This window comes from Lissotriton helveticus, chromosome 4_1 (genome assembly GCF_964261635.1).
Source record: "Lissotriton helveticus chromosome 4_1, aLisHel1.1, whole genome shotgun sequence".
In the NCBI taxonomy this organism is placed as follows: domain Eukaryota; kingdom Metazoa; phylum Chordata; class Amphibia; order Caudata; family Salamandridae; genus Lissotriton; species Lissotriton helveticus.
In genome coordinates, this window is record NC_136063.1 from 209,673,041 (window position 1) to 209,695,275 (window position 22,235).

Consider the following 22,235-nt stretch of genomic DNA (forward strand, 5'->3'; position numbering starts at 1 on the left):
GCCATCTTGGGTGGAGGCAGGGTAGCGCTCCAGCTCCTGGACGCCTCCCACCCTCCTCCCACCGTCAGAGGGACATGGATATAAAGAAGGGACCATCCCGTCCGTGCAGCGGGCGGGCGCAGCGGGCGCGCCGATGGCGCGCCTAAGGCAAGCCCGTCTGCGCCCGTCCGCGCCGGACCCGCGCCTAGCGCCAGAACCCCTGCTCCTTGTAATCCAAAAATCTCCTGGACCTCTGATCAACTATTACATCTTCGGCACAATACATGTAACCCTATTACTTGCTGGAAATCTAACTGTTTGGAATCAGCGGGCTACTCCTGCTCACAATGCAAGTTTACCATCCCTGCTGTACTTAAAGCATCTCTTCCTCCCCCGAGTGTTCAACATCAGCCCCCAGCTATTTTAAAAGCTGCTTTAATTAATTGTAGATCACTTCCAGCCCATGCCACGGATATCTGGCTCTCACTTGACACCCATAAATGGGACATATTGTTCCTTCAGAAACGTGGATCAAAGACTCGTCTAATCCGGATATTAACCTGGCTATTCCTCCTGGTTACTGTTTCACTGGCATTAACCGAGAAAACTCCAAGCCCGGGGGGGGTCTCGCTATAATTGCCAAATCTCACTTGAAACTGAACCTTACAAAAATTCCCAATCATGGCCACATCGAAGCAGCTTACTTCACAATTATGGACTCGGCAAGTATCATTTGTGCCGGTATCCTGGTCTATAATCCCCCTGCAGCTACCGTCTCTTCTCTCAATGCATTGATGCATTCTATTGCTGACTTCTCTCTTAAACATTCCCATTTTACTGTGCTGGGAGATTTTAATCTCCATATTGATAATCCCTCCTGTACTAAAGCCTCCTCTCTGTTGGAAACTTTACAAGGACTTACTTTGCCCCAATTAGTTGTCGGCCCGACTCACACTGCAGGTCATACTTTAGACCTTATTTTTTCTAATCATCCTGGTATATCTGCCCTGTCCCCTTCTCCCCTGACCTGGACTGATCACTTCCTTCTTCCCTTTACCATTACTTCCCTTTCCCTTCCTTCCCCCTCCTTTCTTCACAGAGACAAAGGTCGTAAATGGACCAAAGTCACGTGTGAGTCTTTAGAAGCTCGTCTTCAATTCCAATTTAACCAGCTGGAAGACCTCGACAGTGAAACTGTAAGATTTAATTTGTCCTTTTCCTCGGCTCTTGATTTGGTCGCCCCTCTTGTTCCGCTGTCCTCCTCCAGATCTCGTCCCTCCGCCCCCTGGTTTTCCCCCCTGCTCCGTGAGGAGAAGAGCAAATGTAAACAGTTGGAACGCAAATGGAGACAAGACTATGATCCTTTTGCTAAACTTGCTTACAAATCTGCCCGGAACAAATTCCACAAACTGAAACGCTCTACGATGAGAGCTTACTTTTCCAATCTTATCCAACAGGCGCAGAACTCTTCTAAGACTCTTTTTGCCATCGTGAAAGATTTTGTAAACCCCCCTGCCACGAAAACCCAATGTATCCCTACCCAAGATCTGTGTAACGGACTTTCGAACTTCTTTCAGGACAAAATAATTAAACTCTCCTCTTCCTTTGATAATGCCTCTCCTCACCACCCTCCCGATATATCCAGCCCCATTCACTGCTCCTTTAATTCCTTTAATGAGCTTACTCCTGACCTAGCTTTATCCCTGCTATATAAAGTCAAGTCCGGTTCCCCTTTGGATCCAGTCCCTGCCAAAATCATGGGCAATCTTGCCCCTGTTTTAGTAAGCCCTTTACTCTCAATCTGGAACTCCTCCTTGTCCCGTGGGCTTTTCCCTTCAGTTTGGAAACAAGCCAGACTAATCCCTATTTTAAAAAAGTCTGGCGCAGATCCCTCGCAATTCAGTAACTACCGGCCCATATCACTCCTGCCTAAACCTGCTAAGATATTGGAGAAAGTGGTACAGAATCAGTTAGCCCAGTATCTTGCAGCAAATCAGCTGTTACATGACTCACAGTCTGGCTTTAGAGCCGGCTATAGCACCGAGACGGCGCTGCTAGAAGTCTCGGAAATTATCAGGGAATCGGTGGATAAGGGCGAGGAGGCCATGTTGGTCCTCCTCGACCTATCCGCCGCATTTGATACCGTATCCCATGACATACTCGCAGCCCGTCTACAACAGCTTGGGATTGGGGGTACAGTGCTGGCTTGGATCAAATCTTTTTTGTCCAATCGGTCTCAGAGGGTCACGATGCACCCATTTGAATCGGAGGATAAACCCCTTCTATGTGGCGTACCTCAGGGCTCCGCCCTAAGCCCTCTATTGTTTAACACCTACATGGCCCCCCTTGCCAAGGTAGTAGAATCTTGGGGTGTCAGAGTGGTATCTTATGCTGACGATACTCAGCTTATTTTCTCATTTAGAGACCACTCTGACTCCCGCTTTTCCAACTTCAGAAACTGCCTTGGCAATATCTGCACGTGGATGTCAGCAAATCATCTTGCTCTTAATACTGACAAAACTGAGGTCCTTTTCATTAGCCAAAAATCTCCCCCCCCTGCTATTCTATGGTGGCCCACAGTTTTGAACCCTCCTCCTATGCCAGTACAGGCTGCCCGCAACTTAGGTTTCACATTTGATAACTCCTTGTCTGGTAAATCCCAAGTCAACAAAGTCGCGGGGGCTTGTTTTACTAAAATGCGCATGATCAGGAAGATCTTCCCATTCCTTCCCCAATCTTCCCGTAAAACGGTGGTCCAGGCACTTATCACATCACATTTAGACTACGCTAACAGTCTTTATGCAGGTGCCCCCCAATATCTGATTGACCGCCTGCAAATTGTCCAAAACGCCGCAGCTCGGCTCATTGGCAATATTCCTGCTCGCTCTTCGGTCAGAGCTTACCGGGATGAGCTTCATTGGCTCCCCATAGCCCGGCGCATCGATTTTAAGATCTTGATTCTGGCATTTCGTGCAATCCATGGAACTGGCCCGTCTTACCTGAGTAAACGCCTTAAAATTTCATCTTCAGTTAGACATCTAAGATCCAACAGCCTTCTTTTACTGATCGTCCCAAGATTCAGGCTTTCCCGCAGCGGCGGTAGAACTTTCACCGTCATAGCTGCCAAGCTTTGGAATTGCCTACCTCTGGATCTCAGGTTCATTGAATCCGAGTCAGTCTTCCGACGTAAACTTAAAACCTGGTTGTTCACTCAACGGTTATAAAGTTTTGCAGCATCTCTTATTCTTCTTAGTGGGATCCATACTGGGCTCCTTCCTCTGGGGACATTCAGGTAATCATAGCGCCGGGACACCTCCGCCGGAGGTAGCCGTGCGCTTTATAAACTTCTAAATAAATAAATAAATAAATAAATTTCTCCATTAAATAAGTTGGCGAATTCAAACCTACCTGTGTGGGCTCCTCATTGCAGGCAACTCTTCGATGGATGTTTAAGCGGCGCAGCCTGAGCCGCGAGGAAGCCCCGCTGTACTTGTACAGTCCTGCTTTTATGCCAAACGACGTGACGGCACAAAGGACAGGTATGCCCTATGGTGAAATATTACTGGGTGCCACAAGCAAGGAGAAGTAAACCAACGCAACCCACTTGGGACTATTTTACCGCGATAACAGTCCATGCACAGCGACTCACTTGTGTAAAACTACAGAACTTCAACTACCATCAGGCCACAGGTATGGCCTGATGGCGAATTCAAACCTACCTGTGTGGGCTCCTCATTGCAGGCAGCTCTTCGTTGGATATATATATATATATATATATATATATATATATATATATATCGTCATGTGAATAAGGCCAGGCTTGGCTGAAACGCATTTTTTATTTTATTTTATTTAATGCGATTTTCTATAGCGCCAACATTACCCAAAGGTGACAGAGCGCTTTACAAAAGAACCAGTTGCAATACATGAGGATTTAGGATTACATGAGTTACATAAAAGATACAAACAGGAAAGAAATTGCAAATGAACAAGTTGTAAAATCACACAGGGAAGAGATACAAATAGAAAAAAATGCAAATGTACAAGTTGTAAAGTCACTCAAGGAAGAGATACAAATGGATAAACTCTAAGAATCACATAGGAATGGTAGTGAGTACAAAGGTCTTCTACATATACTAATGGTTAGAGTCATCTCTATATACATATACATATATTAATAGTAGATTTTCTCAGTATTCCATTTTACCAGCGATTAGGCTTGCACAAGTATATATCACATATTTACAGAGTGAAAAGAGAAATACATTTAAAAAAATATATTCATTAAATCAAAAGGGCAGAGAGCGGTATGTGGGGGAGAAGAGTTGGAAGTTGAGATTGGTGAGAGGAGAGAGGGGGACCTGAGGGGGAGAAAGAGATAAGGCAGTCCAGCAAAAGAGAAATGACTGAATGTCGGCAGGATGGAATCCAAGGGACCAAAAGAAAGGACAAGAATCCACAAAATGGCAGACCTGGGTCGTGGGCATCGATGGAAACCATCTCAATATGGCAAGATGCATCCAGGACAAGAGCAACAACAGGAGAGGGTCCCAAAATGATGGGGCGCACACGAGTTCCAGTCCAAAAGTTACGAGGGCCAAGTCCAAAGAAAACCAGGGAGCCGACCCAACGGAGGAAGAACAAGAGGGGAAAAGGAGCCAGACAGTCAAAAGGAGGAGCATCTTCAGTATTTGCACCTCCTTTCACCACTGCTGCACACACATGATCCCTGGTCTAAATGCACCCATGCTCCTGTACAGGGCGCCACAGTCCACCGTGTCATTAGCTGGAGAGGTGTTAAAACAAATCCCCAGGTCTCAATCCAGCTTTCATGCTCGCCAAAAAGCTGATGTCTATCTTGGCTCTCCCAGGGGGGGCCTTAGTGGCTTTGTCATATGTAGGGGGTGAGCGCAGTAATTAAATTCCTCTCCCAGTCGTGTAACCTGTTCCGCCCGGATGGGGCTGCAGATCTGGCGATCACGGGCCGCACCAGCTGCCGGTGTACCGTAGTTATGATCTTCCCATCTGGATGATCTTCCCCGTAAAATCTGCGCATGCGTATTTCACCACGCACGCGCATATGCTGCAAGACTACTTTCGCCTGTCTGTATGATCTCCCCCTCGGCCAACGCACCTCAGCCCTGCCACAAAGTACTACCTGCGGTTGATGCCATTAACATCGCATGCAATTACAACGCATGCGATGTTAATGGCAAAATGCTGACTGTCACAAGCCAATACAACGCACAGTTATTCCCTTCTAAAAACTGAAGACTTCAAATAATCACGTCACGGAAACTGGCTTTTTCAACACATACCAATGCAACGCACAGTTGTTCCCTTCTAAAAACTGAAGACTGCAAATAATCACGCCAAGGAAACTGGCTTTTTCAACACATTCTAATACAACGCACAGTTGTTCCCTTCTAAAAACTGAAGACTGCAAATAATCACGTCACGGAAACGGGCTTTTTCCAAAATGCAACAGTTGTTCCCTAATCACGTCACGGAAACAGGCTTTCTCAACAAGGCAACAGTTGTTCCCTTGTAAGACTGCAAATATTCAAAGCCTATCACTAATGGCTCAGGTGTCAATATTTATGGGTGGTTGGGTGGATCGATGTGGGTGTGGTGAGTGGTTGTGGTTGCATGGATGAATGGATGGCAGATGGATTCATGGATGGCTGTCTGGATGGATGGATGGATTCATGTATGGATGGATGCATGTATGGGTGCTGGGTGGACGGATGTGTGTGTGGTGAGTGGGTGGGTGGATGCGTGGATGAATGGATGGCGGATGGATTAATGGATGGCTGTCTGGATGGATGGATGGATGGGTGCTTGGGTGGATGAATGGATAGCGGATGATGGGTCGGTGTATGGGTGGATGGATGCATGTATGGATGCTGGGTGGGCGGATGTGTGTGGTGAGAGGGTGGGTGGGTGGATGCATGGATGAATGGATGGCGGATGGATTAATGGATGGCTATCTGGATGGATGGTTGGCTGGATGGATGGATGAATGGATGGATGGATGAATGGATGGATGGATGAATGAATGCTCAGCCTCGCAGATGGGGACGGGGAGGGGAAGCAGGCAAATGGGGTGTGAGCGTGCGAGCATGGCCATACATCATACATTGTTAGAAATACAAGGTAACTAGCATCAAGAACCAATACTGCTTGCTGCGCTTCCTTACTGGACCCTGTTTCTAGCCTCAAGGGCTAGTGTGTGTGAGGCACGTCACCACGCATAGATTTTTCTTTTAGTCAGCATTCTCAAGAGGTGTGAGCTAGTATTGTATTTTTGCACTAGCCCTTTTATGGTATCACAAGTCTCAGCTGACTCTTTGATGCAAAGCTGGGAAACAGAATTTAATGTCCACAAATACAAAGAGGCATGCGCTTAGGAAGATAAACATCTTCAGTGAATACTTTACATAGGTTGCCACATGGATTACACCAACCTGTACTGCAGTATGATGAACTGCAGACTGGCATGCTCTTTGACCTATGGAGGAATTGTGAAGCAGTTTGTCAATTCATGCTGCACACTACACTTTGTAGTATAGTAACAGTGTACCTGCTAATGCTACGATGCCTACAGCAATGATAATAGGACTTAACACCCTCTGAAACTTAGTTAATTTTGGTGTAACTTAGGGATACATTGGAGCGTTAAAAAAACGAAAAGGAAAGAATCCCGTCGCTGGGACAAACAAGCTTCTTCATTATCCACAAAGCAGGGGCCCAATAGGTGCAACAAACTTGGCATTTAGCAATATTTTTGCGTTGGACAAAACGAAAGCCGGGTGGTGATATCCTACACATGTTTTATGACTGACAACTTGCTCACTCTATAAGGCTTGAGCTATCCCACTGCTATATGCTTACGAGTCCACACATTCACTCATTTGCATAAACTTGAGAAAAACTAAATTGCATTCTTGGGCCATTTTGTAGTTTTGCTGTCAAACCCATTCTCCCAGAATGGAAATCAACTCATACCTTATCAGTTCATACTTAGTGGGCCTGGCTGTGTTTCATATGCACTCAGCACTTCATTAATCAAAGAAACCGGCCAACAAGGCTGGACTGGGAAACCAAATGCACCTCTGCCAAAAATACTCACCTTAAACACCCCTCTTCGTGGTATCTCTCTCTATCCTATCATCCACTCTCTCTCACTCTCCTTCACTTCTCTCACTCACTCCTCAAACTCTGATCGCTTTCTTTCTGCCTTCTTCCTCCCACCCACCCTCCTTTCTTTCTCTCTCATGTGAAGCCTCCCTGTGCCAGGGACGGTTAAATTCGAAGAGCCGCGGAAAGTCCTAAACGTCTCAGGGGCGACCATGGGCCTTCAAATCAGCCTCCAAAGCATGCAGCCCGATGACACTGGGGAAATGCCCGGTGGATTAAAAGGTCGGGGCGGCCCAGACAGACAAAACTAGTTAAATTCTGAACATATTAGATTACCTAAAAGAGATAAAACCTCAGTGAAATTCAAAAACTGTCTTACTAAATTCACGCCTCTAATTATAGTCCCAGCTGTACTTTTGGAACCCAAGAAAATAAAACATAACTTACTTTATAATGATTGACCAATATTTCAATTCAATCGATCTCGGTCCTGGCAACAAAAATTCCTCTTCATTTGTACAATTTTATCAAACACATCTGTGTCATAAATCTCACACTTTGATTGTAAGTAGTTATATGTAGAACTCCTCGTGATCTACTTGTCCCGCTCAACACCTGGTTATTAAATAATTCCAGCAGATTCCCGTACTTTCTGCATACAGGCTATCATGGCTGAAATGTAATAGGAAGGCATTGAACATCGCGTTGTTATGTCGCGCGATGTAATGTCGGCGATGTAACACGCGATCCAATTAAAAGGCCGTATTAGCGGCGCAACAACGCGCGATGTTTAAATTGCCGATGTCATCGCCGTTGCGATTTAAAAGCCACGATGTAAATGCGCGCGATATCTATGTCCGCGATATCGCGTCATACAACCCTTGTAATTAAAGCCATTGGCACTTAGGCCACAGTAGGTAACTGCCTTCCATCGCTAGGCTGTCAGGCGAGGTGACCAGCATCCCTGACAGTGAAAACTAATAGGAAGGCCCAGGTGATTTAAGACCTGCCTGGCAAACACCTCAGTGAGATGAGACACACTTGATAAGGAGGATTTTGCAGCCCAGCCGGCCACTTCTGAAGGACATTCATGCATCCAGAAAGAAAGGGTGTGTAAGAGATACCCATGACTTTGCATAAAGCGGGCATGGGACTACTACTCTTTGGAAACATTAAACACGCGCACTTCAAAAGACTCAACACAATAGTGACGCAACCAAAATATGATGATGGATACAGACTGGAAACATAAATGTTAGAAATGTAGTTTTTGTTTGGCAGAGGTATGCACCCTGTCCAAGCAGGAACCACAATCCTAGTCAGGGAACGTCAGTAAAACACTTTAAATTAATCCGTGCTCACCTTCTGGTAGCTTGGCACAGAGAAGTCAGTCTTAACTTAAGAGGCAATGTGTAAAATATTTGCACTACACTTTAAACAGTAACACAGTGAAAACAACACAAAAAGACTCAACACCAGTTTAGAACAATAGTTTCTATTTTTATCAACAAAACAAGAGCAAAACAACAAAAATTCAATAAGTAGAAGTCAAGATATGAATTTTTAATGAATAAATGTGTTTTTGTGCTTAGAAACAGATAGCCCCAACTGGGGCTATCTGGTTGCGCTTGACCGGGGCAGATCCAAAAGTTCAGGATGACTGCGGTGAAGTGCGGGTCGGATAAAGGGACCAGCCTTGGCCTGCTGAACAATACTTTGGTTGTGTCTATGTCGTGGGCAATGCGTGTGAGCAAAGGAGGCAATGCGTCGCTGTCAAGCCTGCAGATGTAGGCGATGCGTCGGTTTCCAAGCTGCGCAAAATCGAAGATGTGTTGAGACTCAATGTGTGATGAACATCGGGATGATGCATCACCGTCGAACTGCAGGGCTGTAGGCCATGTGAGTAGCACAAAGCAATGAGTTGGCGGCGAGCCGCACACTTTTTTCGAGATGCATCATAAACAGGGGACGATGCGTTGCACAATCGACGATGCAGTGCCCGCGGTTGGTGCAGCTGCGGCAATGCGTCAGTGGCAAGGTAAATGCACCGATTCCGATCAGTGCAACGTTGTCAATGCATGGATTTTCTTGTGGCAGCATTTGATACACACTTCCAAAGGCCCAGGACTGCATTGGCACCACTTGGCAGAGCAGGAGTCACAGCAGAGAGTCCAGGTGCTGGTTGTATCACTGAGACCTCAAAAACAGGAGACAAGCCAACAAGCCCTTGGAGATACTTTGGTTCTGGGATGTAGAGATGCAGGTCCAGTCCCTCTTACTCGCAGGCAAGAGGTAGCAGGCCAACCAGCAAAGCAGTTCAGTCAAGATGCAGTGCCTCCAGCAGCTCAGCAGTCCTTCTTCCTGGTAGAATGTCCTCAGTGCCAGAAGTGTTCTGATTTGGTGGTGTCAGAGGTCCAGTACTTATACAAAGATGGGCCTTCAAAGTGGGGGAGACTTTAAAGAGATGGTTTGACGTGCACAGAGTCCCTTTCTTTCCTGCCCTGGCTCCAGACTCACTACAGAGGGGTATGCAACCCTTTGTGTTGGGACAAGACACAGCCATTTCAGGTGTTGGTGTCAGCTCCTACCTCCCACCCTGCTTAGGATAATCCATCAGCATTCAGATGGCCACTCAGTCACACCTACCCTTACTTTGTGTTTAGGTTGTTTTTTTTAATTGCCATTTCAGATACACCAAATTTGGGGGTCCCATCTCTTCCCAATTGGAAATGACTCCTATAAGCTGTAATAAGGCAATCCCAATGTTACCCAATGGATGAGATAGGCCTTGCAGCAGTGAAACACAAATGTAAGAGTATTTCACTACAAGGACATGTAAAACCTAAAAGTACATGTCCTACTATTTAAATATACTGCACCCTGCCTATGGGCTGTCCAGGGCCTACTTTAGGGGTGACCTATATGTATTAAGAAGAATGGTTTGGGCCTGGCAAGTAGGTTAACTTGCAAGGTTGACATGGCAGTTTAAAACACATCACTGTAAAGCACTAGCAGGCCTGAGTAAAGGGCTACTTAAGTGTGTGGCACAATCAGTGCTGCAAGCCCACTAGTATCATGTGATTTACAGGCCCTGTGCAAATGCAGTGCACTTTACTAACAATGTATAAGTAAATTGAATATGCCAGTTGTGGATAAATCATTGTTACAATTTTTTAAGTAAAGACCACATGCACTTTAGCACTGATCAGCAGTGGTAAAGTGTCCAGGTTCCTAAAGCCAGCAAAAACAAAGACAGCAGAAACAGTAAAAAACAGGAGGTTAGAAGGCAAAAAGTCAGGGAAAAGTGTGTCAATGATACCAGATCTAACAATGGACATATGTTGTATTTTTCTAATGGATGCCTAAATTGTACCCACACCAGGATGTTATGTAACTTCTATCCTAGAAAAACCTCAAGGCGAACTAGCCATCATTTCAAGTCTAATTCCACATAAAACCTATTCCATAACGCACCTGATATGACCCTTTCTTCATGTTCTTACAAAAGAAATACAAAGTAGAGTGCAAGGATTATATTATTTCTTTCCTCTCAGTGTACCTCCATGGAACAACCCTGGCTGACCACTGTGAATGTCTTTCATCAGATAGGACTTGGCCCAAGTAAAATCACAATTCTAGTACTTTAATCTCTGGTTTTCGCAGTGAAAGAATAAAATATGGGTCTCAGTATCTGAAGTCTTTTTTTGGCTGCTGGACAACCATGATTTGTGTCTTAAGGGCATGGGAACTTGCAACCCTGTTGCTTTCTCAATCAATTTTAGCGCTTGGCCTGGTGTACAAGTCCAACCATGACGTAATTTCACCATTAGCCACCCAATACAACCCTCGCCTAACTCCCCAAGGTATTCGCTCCATGTCATCCATCCAGAGGCCAAATATCAGCCTTGTTCCTTTATCTTGCACTGCTCCAGTCTAAACTGAAACCGCTTGGGGAACTCGGCACCATTGAAGCTCATCCCCAAGAACTCTCTCCCATTGCGTCCCACCAACCACATCTTTTCAAAAATATCCAAAAACCCACCTCTTCCTCCCAGCATTTATCCCCTAATATCAAGCATCCTAAGGGGAGACATCCGTTACATTGCGGTCTTCACACCGCAATACGTTTACAACGCAGGCATTACAACGACTTGCGCTGGATAGCGCTATACACTGAGCAATAGTATGATATACTATTCCAACGCCTTACCTACTGTTACGTGGGCTGGAGTTTGAATAGTAAATCATACCTTTTAAGTCCAGCGCCATCCAGCGCAAGTCATTGTAACGACTTGCGTTGTAATGCCTGCGTTGTAAATGTATCGCGGTGTGAAGACCGCAATGTAATGTCACATATTCATCCTGAGACTACTGCTTTCCTGCAAACTCCTGTCACTTCGTCACACCCTCTTATTGCCTGAGCACATTAAGAAACCATTACATTAATAATTTTAAAAAACAGGCAATCTGGGCCAGGAGCATTATCAGGGTTAAGAGTGTCACTAACCGCAACAACCTCCTGAAGAACTATTGGAAGGCCAAAGCTGTAGCTTCCACCTGATCCACTTACATGATCAGCCTCACTGAGGTTGTGTCTCAACACACCTGAGATACAGAGTGTCAACTGTAAAACACCTAATAGACATAGAATAACAACTCATTAATTGCCCATCTGCTATTCTACTCTGGTGTGCTATTTGCCCTTCACATATTTCAAACTGCTCTTGAATCACATTATTGCCTTGTTCCATCTATCTATCCTGTTCTTCTGGCTAAGACATTCTGTTCCATGATCTCCTGTTCTGACAATAATTGTGTGGTCCCCGGGGCATCTTAAACTAATCCAAGTTGCACTCTGTCCTTCCCTATCACCTTAAGAATGCCATTTTCAAGGGTACAGATAGATCTCTAATGTACACCTTAAATTTTCCCCACACAATGACATGTCTAAGGATACAGTGTACATTTTTATAAAGCCTTATAATTTCATCCGGTAATTTAAATGAGTATATCAGGTCGAACGATGCGTTTAGCATGAATTTCTAGGCTTTTCAGGTTTTTAAAGCCCTATACATGCTCATATTTAGAGAGCGTTGGTCTAGAGTCTGAAAGTTTGCAAAATAGGAAATAACAAACCTTTACATTTCTGTCCACACTACGCAACTACAAAAAATTGTTGCTCCAGGACACAGATGTTCAAAAAGTGTAATAATATGTGTACTCATGGACACTAGAATGAGCATGTCTGAAAGTATCAGCCACAGTGTTAGAACAAAATGTCTTCCACACCTGAAGGAAGCAAAACCAAAGGGATGATGGACGGAGTGTTGAACATAGCAAAGACTCACGCCCAGTCAACTGATCTGGGTTAAATCCATCATCATTCTTTAGCTCACTCCACCACCCCAGGTCAGACATGGCCATATGCAAATCAGTCTGACCCTGTGCCTCTTGGAAACAGTCCAGCCCAAACTGCCAAGCCATGTCTTCCCTGGACCGGAAAGAAGCATCCTGGGACCAGTTTCTGGCTATTCAGCCGTCATCAGCCAGGCTAGCTTAAATCCAGTGGCAAAGTGATCAAGGGAGCCACGTCTGAGCATACCCTGCCAACTTAGGGCAAACAAAGCAAAACCAAAGGGATGATGGACGGAGTGTTGAACATAGCAAGCACTCACACCCAGTCAACTGATCTGGGTTTAATCCATTATCATTCTTTAGCTCACTCCACTACCCCAGTTCAGACATGGCCATATGCAAGTCAGTCTGACCCTGTGCCACTTGGGAGCAGTCCAGCCCGAACTGCCAAGCCATGTCTTCCCTGGACCGGAAAGAAGCATCCTGGGACCTGTTTCTGGCTAACCAGCCGTCATCAGTCAGGCTAGCTTGAATCCAGTGGCAAAGTGAGCAAGGGGCCCACGTCTGGGCATACCCTGCCAATTTAGGGCAAACAAAGCAAACACAAGGAGATGATGTAGGAGCACTGAAACTTTTTGGACATTCACCCCCAGTCACAGATCTGGGTTGAATCCATAATCGTTCTTTAGCTCACTTTGCCACCCCAGTTCAGGCACAGCTATATGTAAATCAGTCTAGACCCTGTGCCTCATGGGAACAGTCCAGCCCGAACTGCCAAGCCATGTCTTCCCTGGACCAGAAACAAGCATCCTATGACCGGTTTCGGGTTCATAACCCTTATTAGTCAAGACTCTCCATTCATGGAAGCGAGGGCAGGATACCTGCTCTTGCTTCCTTGAGGCGAAGGAGAATTGCGTTTGGACAAGGGGAGCTGCAAACATGCAGCTCCCCTTGTCCAAAAGCAATGCCGGCTCCCACAGAAGGCAGGGAAACAACTGGGACTGCAGGGGCATTGGGGCTCCCCCACAGTCCCCAACGTGTGGCCAGGCCCCAGGAGATGGGGTCTCCGGGGCCAAAAGTGGCCCAGGAAAGGGAGGCCACTAGGCCCCTCTCCCATAATTAAATAAAATAAAAAAATAAAAAAGAGGCAACGCACCAAGGGATGGCGTCCCCAGGGCCAAAAATTACCTCAGGGGGGACCTACTCCTGTAAACGTAAAAATTAAAAATAGAAGACCTCGCTGTGGAGTGTAATTGTGTGGTATGATAGTCTGTGTTGTGGAGTAGTATCCTTAGGTTTAGTCTTCCTCGTTTCCATAGAAGCAAAACTATGAACTCAATGAGACAAAAAAGAGAAGGAACGTCTGAGGAGCACTTCTGGACCTAGTCAGAGGTATGAGCAGGGCCACAGGAATTATGCAACTGTTTGACTGCACCGACTTTCGCACAATTATACATTTTCCGCATTTGCCACATAATCCATCATCTACTGCATAATCTGCAGATTTGAGGAAAAAAACCTTGTTTCTAGCTCAAATGGCTCAAATGTTACCAAAATCGAGATATGTGTTACAGCGTGGTGGAAGGCCCTTTGCAAACCTAGAATGGTCACCTGTTGCTTATTGCTAAATGTGGGTGTTACATTGGTACTAATTGTGTGCAAACCACTCTTGCTTCTTTCTGCGCCTCTCTTGTTGTTTACTGCATTTCTGTTGATTCTTTCTGTACCTTTCTTTCCCTTTCTACACTTCTCTTCCCTCTTTCTGCACATTTATTTATTTTATTTATTTATTTAAAGAGTTTTATATAGCGCTGCCTAGACCCAGAGGTATCAGAGCGCTTAACATGAGAATCAACAATGTAACAGAAAAAGTTCAACAATTACAGAATAAATCCCCGAAAAATAGGCAATACAATTAGGAGGGGAGAGAAAGGAGAGAGAAAAGTAGTGGAGGGGGCAGGGGAGGTGAGAAAGGGAGGATAAGTGAAGAGACAATACGGAGAGACGGAAGGAAGTCTGTCTAAAGACCGACTGGGTAGGTGATGACCAAGGAGGGAATCCATGGCCCATCTCCCCTATGGCTAAACCAGGTAGCTCCATCGGGCATCAGACAAAAAAATTCAGTCTCAATACATTGAGAGAGGGGAGAAGGAGAGACATAAATAGAGGGAGGATGTGGGAGGAGACGACAGGGGGGACGAATGGAAGTGCAACAATGTGGTTCAACAATATAACACAAAAAAGATCAACAATTACACATTACATCAAATAATCAGCAATACATTAGGAGAGGAGAGAAAGGAGAGAGAAAAGAAGTGGGGGGTAGGGGAGGTGAGAAAGTGAGGATAAGGGAAGAGACAACCGTAGAGACGGAAGGACAGACTTGGTAGGTGACGACCGCGGAGGGAATCCACGGCCCATCTCCCATCTTCCCTGTAGCTAAACCAGGTAGCTCTATTGGGCATCAGACAAAGTAGTTCAGTCTCAAGTGTCGAGGGAAGAGGTTCACAGAAAAACAGGGTGGGAGGATGATACGGCAGAAAGACGAAGGAAAGTCTGCCCAAAGTCCGGCTGGGTAGGTGACGGTCGAGGGGGAAGTCCCAAAACCCATCTCCTCTAAAGCTATCAGATAGCTCCACCGGGCTTTGGCTAAATAGCTAGGTCTCAAGGGAAACATTTAAATAACATGGAGGGCAAAATAAATGGAGCGTAGAGGGGAGGGGACAGGGAAGGTGAGAAAGGGAGGATGGGGAAGAGACAACAAGCAGAGACAAAATGAAATCTGTCTAAAGGCCGACTGGGTAAGTGACGGCCAAGGAGGGAATCCACGACCCATCTCCCCTATAGCTAAACCAGGTAGCTCCCTCGGGCATCAGACAAAATAGTTCAGTCTCAATATATTGAGAGAGGCGAGAAGGAGAGACATAAATAGAGGGAGGATGCGGGAGGAGACGACTGGAGAGACAAAAGGAAGTCTGGCTAAAGACCGACAGGGTAGGTGACATCCAAGGAGGGAATCCCCGACCTGTCTACCCTATAGTTAAACCAGGTAGCTCCAACGGGCATCAGACAAAATAGCTAGCTCTCAAATGATGCATGAAATTCACAGGTAAACAGGGTGGGGACTAGGGCAAGGACAGGTGAGGCAAAGGTCAGTAGCAGGAAAGAGGAGAGGAGTAGAACGGGGAGGGGTAGGGGTAGGTAGATTGGTAAAAGTTCCCATGGATCTGCTGCGAGGCATTCAAAAAGCAGATCCGATCCTTCTGAGGCGCCATCTTGAGGTTAAAACGCAGGGTTAGAATTACGCCAGAAATCTTGTGTTGCTATGACCGGTAGGAACGGCGGCCATAGCGTCAGACGCTCCCGACCATCCGATGTCCGGGGACACGTAAAATCCAAATAATGTCCGGGGACAAGAAACATTTTGCTAATAATTTTGATTAGTGCTAATTTAGAGTTGTGGAGTTTTTCTTGTTAACAAGCTTGTTCCCAAAGTTTCCAGGTGTCTGTTTCCGAATTTGAAGGGTTACTAATGATTAATGTGCCATTTGAAGATGTCTGCCCATTTTGCAGGGTGTTTTTGCATTGGTATATGGAGCAGTCTTCTTTTTGTTTCTAGTATTGTTTTTCTCAGTTCCGATCTCTGGGGGCGCCATCTTATGTGGCTTGAGTGATTCTTCCTATATTTGTTAAGCTAAAATGGTGGGAAAATATATTTATTTGCTCATTGTAATCCTCAGGCAGTTGGCATATCTGCATACTTCCTTCCCTCTTACCCACATTCTTCTTATTCAAATACTCAAGAAATCTGCTAAACCGGGAAAACTCATTATTTTCCCAAATCCCCATGCGACTTTGCGGCGCAGCAGCGTGTGGCCATGGGACTCTGGTGCAGGGAGATAGAGAGAGATTCCTCGGCGTGTTGGGGTACTCGGAGTCAGGGGTAGGCAGCCTTGGATTTTACACTTTCTGCACCTCTGTTGTCTCTTTCTGCACCTCACTTGCTTCTTTCTGTACCACTCTTGCCTCTTTCTGCACTCTTCTTTCTACACCTCATTCTCTCTTTTTGTACCTCTCCTGTCTGTTTCTGCACCTCTCATGCCTCTTTCTGTACTTTTCTTGCCTCTTTCGGTACCTCTGTTGCATCTTTCTGCACTTCTCTTGACTCCTCCTGCACCTCTGTTGCTTCTTTCGGCACTCCTCTTGCCTCTTTCTGCACCTCTGTTGTTTGTTTCTGCACCCTTCTTCCCTCTTTGTGCAACTCTCTTTCCTCTTTCTGCACCACTCTTGCCTCTTTGTGCACGTCTGTCCCTTCTTTCTGTACTTCTTTTGTATTTTTTTCTACCTTGCTTCTTTTTGCACCCTTTTGCCTCTTTCTCTACCCTTCTTCCTTCTTTCTGCACCTCTCTTGCCTCTTTCTTCACCCCTGTTCCCTCTTTCTGTACCTCTCCTGCCTGTTTCTCTACCTCTGTTGCTTCTTTCTGTACTTCTCTTGCTTCCTTCTGCACCTCTCTTGCTTCTTTCTGCACCCCTGATGCCTCTTTCTTCACTTGTCTACCATCTTTCTGCACCCCTCTTGCATGTTTCTGCACATCTCTGACCTCTTTCTATATATTCTGTTGCTTCTTTCTGCACTTCTCTTGCCTCTTTCTGCAACCCTCTAGCCTCTTTCTGCACCTCTGTTGCTTTTTTCTGCAATTCTCTTCCTTCTTTCCTTCTTTCTGCATTTCTCTTGCTTCTTTCTGCACCTTTCTTGCTTGTGTCTGCACCCCTGTTGCCCCTTTCTGCACTCGTCTTCCTTCTTTGTGCACCTCTCCTGTCATGTTCTGTACCTGTCTTGCTTCTTTCTGTACTTCTGTTGCCTCTTTCTGCACCTCTCTTGCCTCTTTCTGCACCTCTCTTGCCTCTTTCTGCACCTCTCCTGCCTCTTTCTGCAACTAACTTGCCTCCATCTTCACTTCTCTTGCTTCTTTCTACACCTCTATTGCTTCTTTCAGCAATCCTCTTTCCACACTTCTCTTGCCTGTTTCTGTACCTCTCTTGCCCCTTTCTGCACCTCTCTCACCTCTTTTTGCACCTCACTTGCTTCTTTCTGCGCCCTTCTTACCTCTTTCTGTACCCCTCTTTGCTTTTACGTACCTCTATTGCCCCTTTCTGCACCCCATTCCCTCTTTCTGCACCTCTCCTGCCTGTGTCTGTATCTCTCTTGCCTCTTTCCGCACTTCTCTTGCCTCCTTCTGCACCTCTGTTGCTTCTTTCTGTACTTCTTTTGCCATATTCTGTACCTTTCTTACTTCTTTCTGCACCCCTCTTGCCTCTTTCTGCACCCTTCTTCCCTCTTTGAGCAACTCTCTTGCCTCTTTCTGCACCTCTGTTGCCTTTTTCTACAGTTCACTTACCTCTTTCTGTACCTCTTTTGCTTCTATCTGCACTCACCTGCCTCTTTCTGCACCCCTCTTGCCTCTTTCTGCACCTCTGTTTGTTCTTTCTGCACTGCTCTTGCTTCTTTCGGCACACCTCTTCCCTCGTTCTGCACCCGTGCTGCCTCTTTCTGCACCTCTGTTCCTAACTTCTTGCAGAGTGGATGTCATGGATGTTGTTCTCTTAACTTCTCCAACATGACTGTATTTTGTTGAAGAGTTTGCTTGTTAATTCATTGCCTTCAAGGGACTATATTATGTTATTACTATTGATGAGTTTTGTAGTTCTAGTATAACACATGAAGGTTTTTCTTTTTTTTTAGACTTAACATTACATATTGTGCTTTTTTTTCCTTACAGGTGAATTTTCTATGTTATGGTTATCTTCCTTCCGTTCCCCATCACACGTTGCACTGCACATCCTGCCTTGTGAATCAGATATGATGTCTTCTCCATGTGGTCGCCCCACCTTCTTCAAGTTATTGTTAGGTATGTTCCTCTTTCTTGTTGTTTATTTGCCCTGTTTCTGCTATACTAGTGTTGGTTGCTCTCTTTTTTCTCTTTGATTTTCTTTTTCCTTCTTTTCTTTTTCTTTCTTGTTTCTTCATCCATCTTCCTTTCTTATTTCGGGCCTTTTACCTGCTCTTATCTTTTCTAGGATTTTTTCTCTTCTACCACCTATCTGGCTTTGCTAAATTCTTTTTCAATTATTGACTGATTGTCATCATCAATTTGTCTTCTTTCAATGGTGTTGACAATGGTTTCCTGGAATGTCAGGGGTTTGAATTCTCCAGTTAAAAGATAGCTTATTCTCACTCATTTGTTGAAGCTTAATGCTCACATAGCTTTTTTGCAGGAATCTCTTTTCTCAGATAGTGAATCTATGCAATTGCGGAGGGGATGGGTGGGTAAAGAGGAGGGGCGATGGTTAATACTCACAGTGTATAATGATAAGATTCCAATTGTTCTTTTCAACACATATGGTCCTAATGCACCGGATTGTCAATTTTGGTCTCTAATTACACAGAAGCTTTAGCAATATCCAGATACAATCTTGTTCTGGCTGGTGATTGCAACTTGCCTACTGACCCTTTTCTTGACAGGCATTCCTCATCCGATTACATTCCAAACAAAGCACAAAAAACATTTGCACTAGCTTTTCACAGACACCACCTTAATGATGCGTGGGAATTATGCTAAAGGAGTATAAAAAATGTTCCCCAGTACATCATACACAATCGCAAATTGACTATGTTTTTGTTTCACATCAACTGACTCAAGCCTTACACTGAGCGGGTATTGGTTCCTTATTAATCTCCGATCAAGCCCATGTGTTTGTACATTTAGGCATCTTGCCTAAATCCACTCTTCCTAAACGGTGGAGATTTAATAATTTATCATTAGTGGACTTCTCCTTCACCTCTCCCTTTACTACTTTTGCCCATGATTTTTTCCTCCTTAATCAGACGGAGATGTTTTTTTCCTTCTGTATGGAATGCAGTTAAGGCATCAGCCTGTGATTTTATAATTAATTTTGTTTCTAAAAAGAAACGACTATCTCAATCGCAGTCTAGCAGTCTATGTCCCATTCCCAGCAATCTCTAAATCAACTATTCAAAGCCAAACTCCAATTGAATAAAGTTTCTACTGACAATGCTGCTTCTTACCTTCTCAAATCTAGCTCTAAGTATTATGGAGCCCAAAACAAATCTGGAAAGCTGCTAGCTAATTATCTTAAAATTAAACATAACAAATGATTAATTGAATCAATTATAGATAATGCTAGTTCTTCTCATCACAAAGACCAGGATGTTTTAGCTCAATTCGAGCAATTTTAAACAAATCTTTATACACCAGCCTGTCTGGTCCTACGAGCTTGCAATTTTAAGTTATCTGACTTCTGTTTCTGTGCCAGCTTCTTCGTAAGCTCAGTTATCATCTTTGGAAATGGACATTACTCAAACAGAACTTCTACTAGCATTGCTTTCTCCTAAAAAAAGACAAGGCCCCAAAGCTGGATGGTTTTACCGCTGAATTATATTTACACTTTTCCAATTTGCTTCACCCTAAACTTTGTTTGTTAATTCACTCCTTTGCTAATTCGGCTATTTCTTCTGGCTTGTTTTTAGATGCCTTCATTTGTCTTTTTCCAAAAGAAGGAAAGGATCCACAGTTTTGTAAAATTTATCTCATATAAGATTTTCTCTAAAACATTAGCTTTCCATCTAGAACAACTTCTTCTTGAACTTTTGGGAAAAGAACAATCTGGTTTTGACAAAGGCAGATAATACTCATTTGTTTTTTTATATTATTTCTAAGACATATAAGTTTGCCTGATTCTTTAGCAGCCATTGCCTTAGATGGTGAGAAGGCTTTAGATCATATCACTCGGTGTTATTTATTTCACACTTTAGCCAGGTTTTGGACCAAAAAGTCATGTCTTTAATTTCTCTCCTCTACACCTCGCCTAAGGTGGCCATTTGTGTTAATGGTTTGGTATATTCTTATTTTACTCTTCACAGATGTGTTCACCAAGGCTGTCCCCATTCCGCCTTCCTTTTTAACTAAGCATTAAAATCATTTTTGTACCAGATTTGTCAGTTTGCTAATATAGATGGCTTTAGCCATGATTTACAACAAGTTAAATTGGCTGCATATGCTGATGACATTTTGCTATTTATGTCTAAACCTTACTCTTCACTCCCTGCCTTTGCATCTAAAGTTGCCTCTTATTCCTCTGACTCCGGTTATAAGTAATATACTGACAAATGCGAAATTCTGCCCCTTGATAAATTCACTTTTAGCCATGAGTTTTCTTCTTCTCACTGTAAATGGCAATCCAAATAACTTGAATAAAGTAGTCTCCAATTCTACGCCTCCCCACCTCTTCTATTTGTATCACCATAGACACTTGCATTCAGACAATCACTGTTCTAACTAGAAAATGGTACCACCTTTACCTTTCTTGGTGGGGTCATCTTGACACCATTAAGATGATGCTGGTTCCTCTATTTTTTTTACTCTTTTCAATATTCCCTTTCATGCCCCTCCTAAACATTAATTCAATACTATCTACATTCCTTTGGAATAATAAAAAGCCTGGTATGTCTTTAGTCAAGCTAAAGCGGTCTAAAGCTGAAGGTGGAGAGAACTTTCCTGATTTCTTCAAATATCATAATTCTTTACTATTAAGACAGTTCTCCCCTTGGTTTGCACCCTCCTCGTTATACACACCATTCTGGGTTGATTTGGAACTGGCTTTTTTATCCCCTTATTCTTTTTTTAGATTTCCTGTCTTTCGTGTGAAAACCTAAAAAAAATCTACTCCTATAATCAATAAATCCTACAAATTATTAACTTCTGTCTCCCAAATGCTTGTTTCCGGTCCAGGGAGGACGTGGCCTGGCAGTTTGGTCTGGACTGTTCCCATGAGGCACAGGGTCAAGACTGATTTGCATATTGCTGGGTGCAAACTGGGGTGACGTAGTGGGCAAAAGAACAATGGATTTAACCCAGATCTTTTGACTGGGGGAGAATGTTTGCATTGTCAGCATTCCGGCCATCATTTGTTTGCTTTAAAATTTTTCACCCTAAGTGGGATGGGTATGCCCAGACGTGGGTCCCTTGCTCATTGTGCCACTGGATCCAAGCTAGCCTGGCTGAAGAAGGGTGACCTACATTGAAACCGGTCCCAGGACGTTTGTTTCTGGTCCCGGGAGGACCAGGCCTGGCAGTTCGGTCTGGACTGTTCCCATGAGGCACAGTGTCAACACTGATTTGCATATGGCTGGGTACAAAATGGGGTGGCATAGTGGGCAAAAAAATGATGCATGTAACCTAGATATTTTGACTGGGGAGAATGTTTGAATTGTCAGCATTCCGTCCATCATTTGTTTGCTGTAACACTTTTCGCCCTAAGTGGGGTGGGTATGCCCAGACGTGGGTCCCTTGCTCACTGTGCCACTGGATTCAAGCATGTCTGGCTGAAGAAGGGTGACATACCCTGAAACCGGTTCCAGGATGCTTGCTTCGGGTCAAGGGAGGACCTGGCAGTTCGTTCTGGACTGTTCCCATGAGGCACAGGGTCAAGACTGATTTGCCTATGGCTGGGTCCAAACTGGGGAGGCGTAGTGGGCAAAAGAATGATGGATTGAACCCAGATCTTTTGACTGGGGGATAATGTTTGCATTGTCAGAATTTCAACCATCATTTGTTCGCTGTAACATTTTTCACCCTAAGTGGGATGTGTATGCCCAGACGTGGGTCCCTTGCTCACTGTGCCACTGGATTCAATCTAGCCTGGTTGAAGAAGTGTGACATACCCTGAAACCGGTCCCAGGA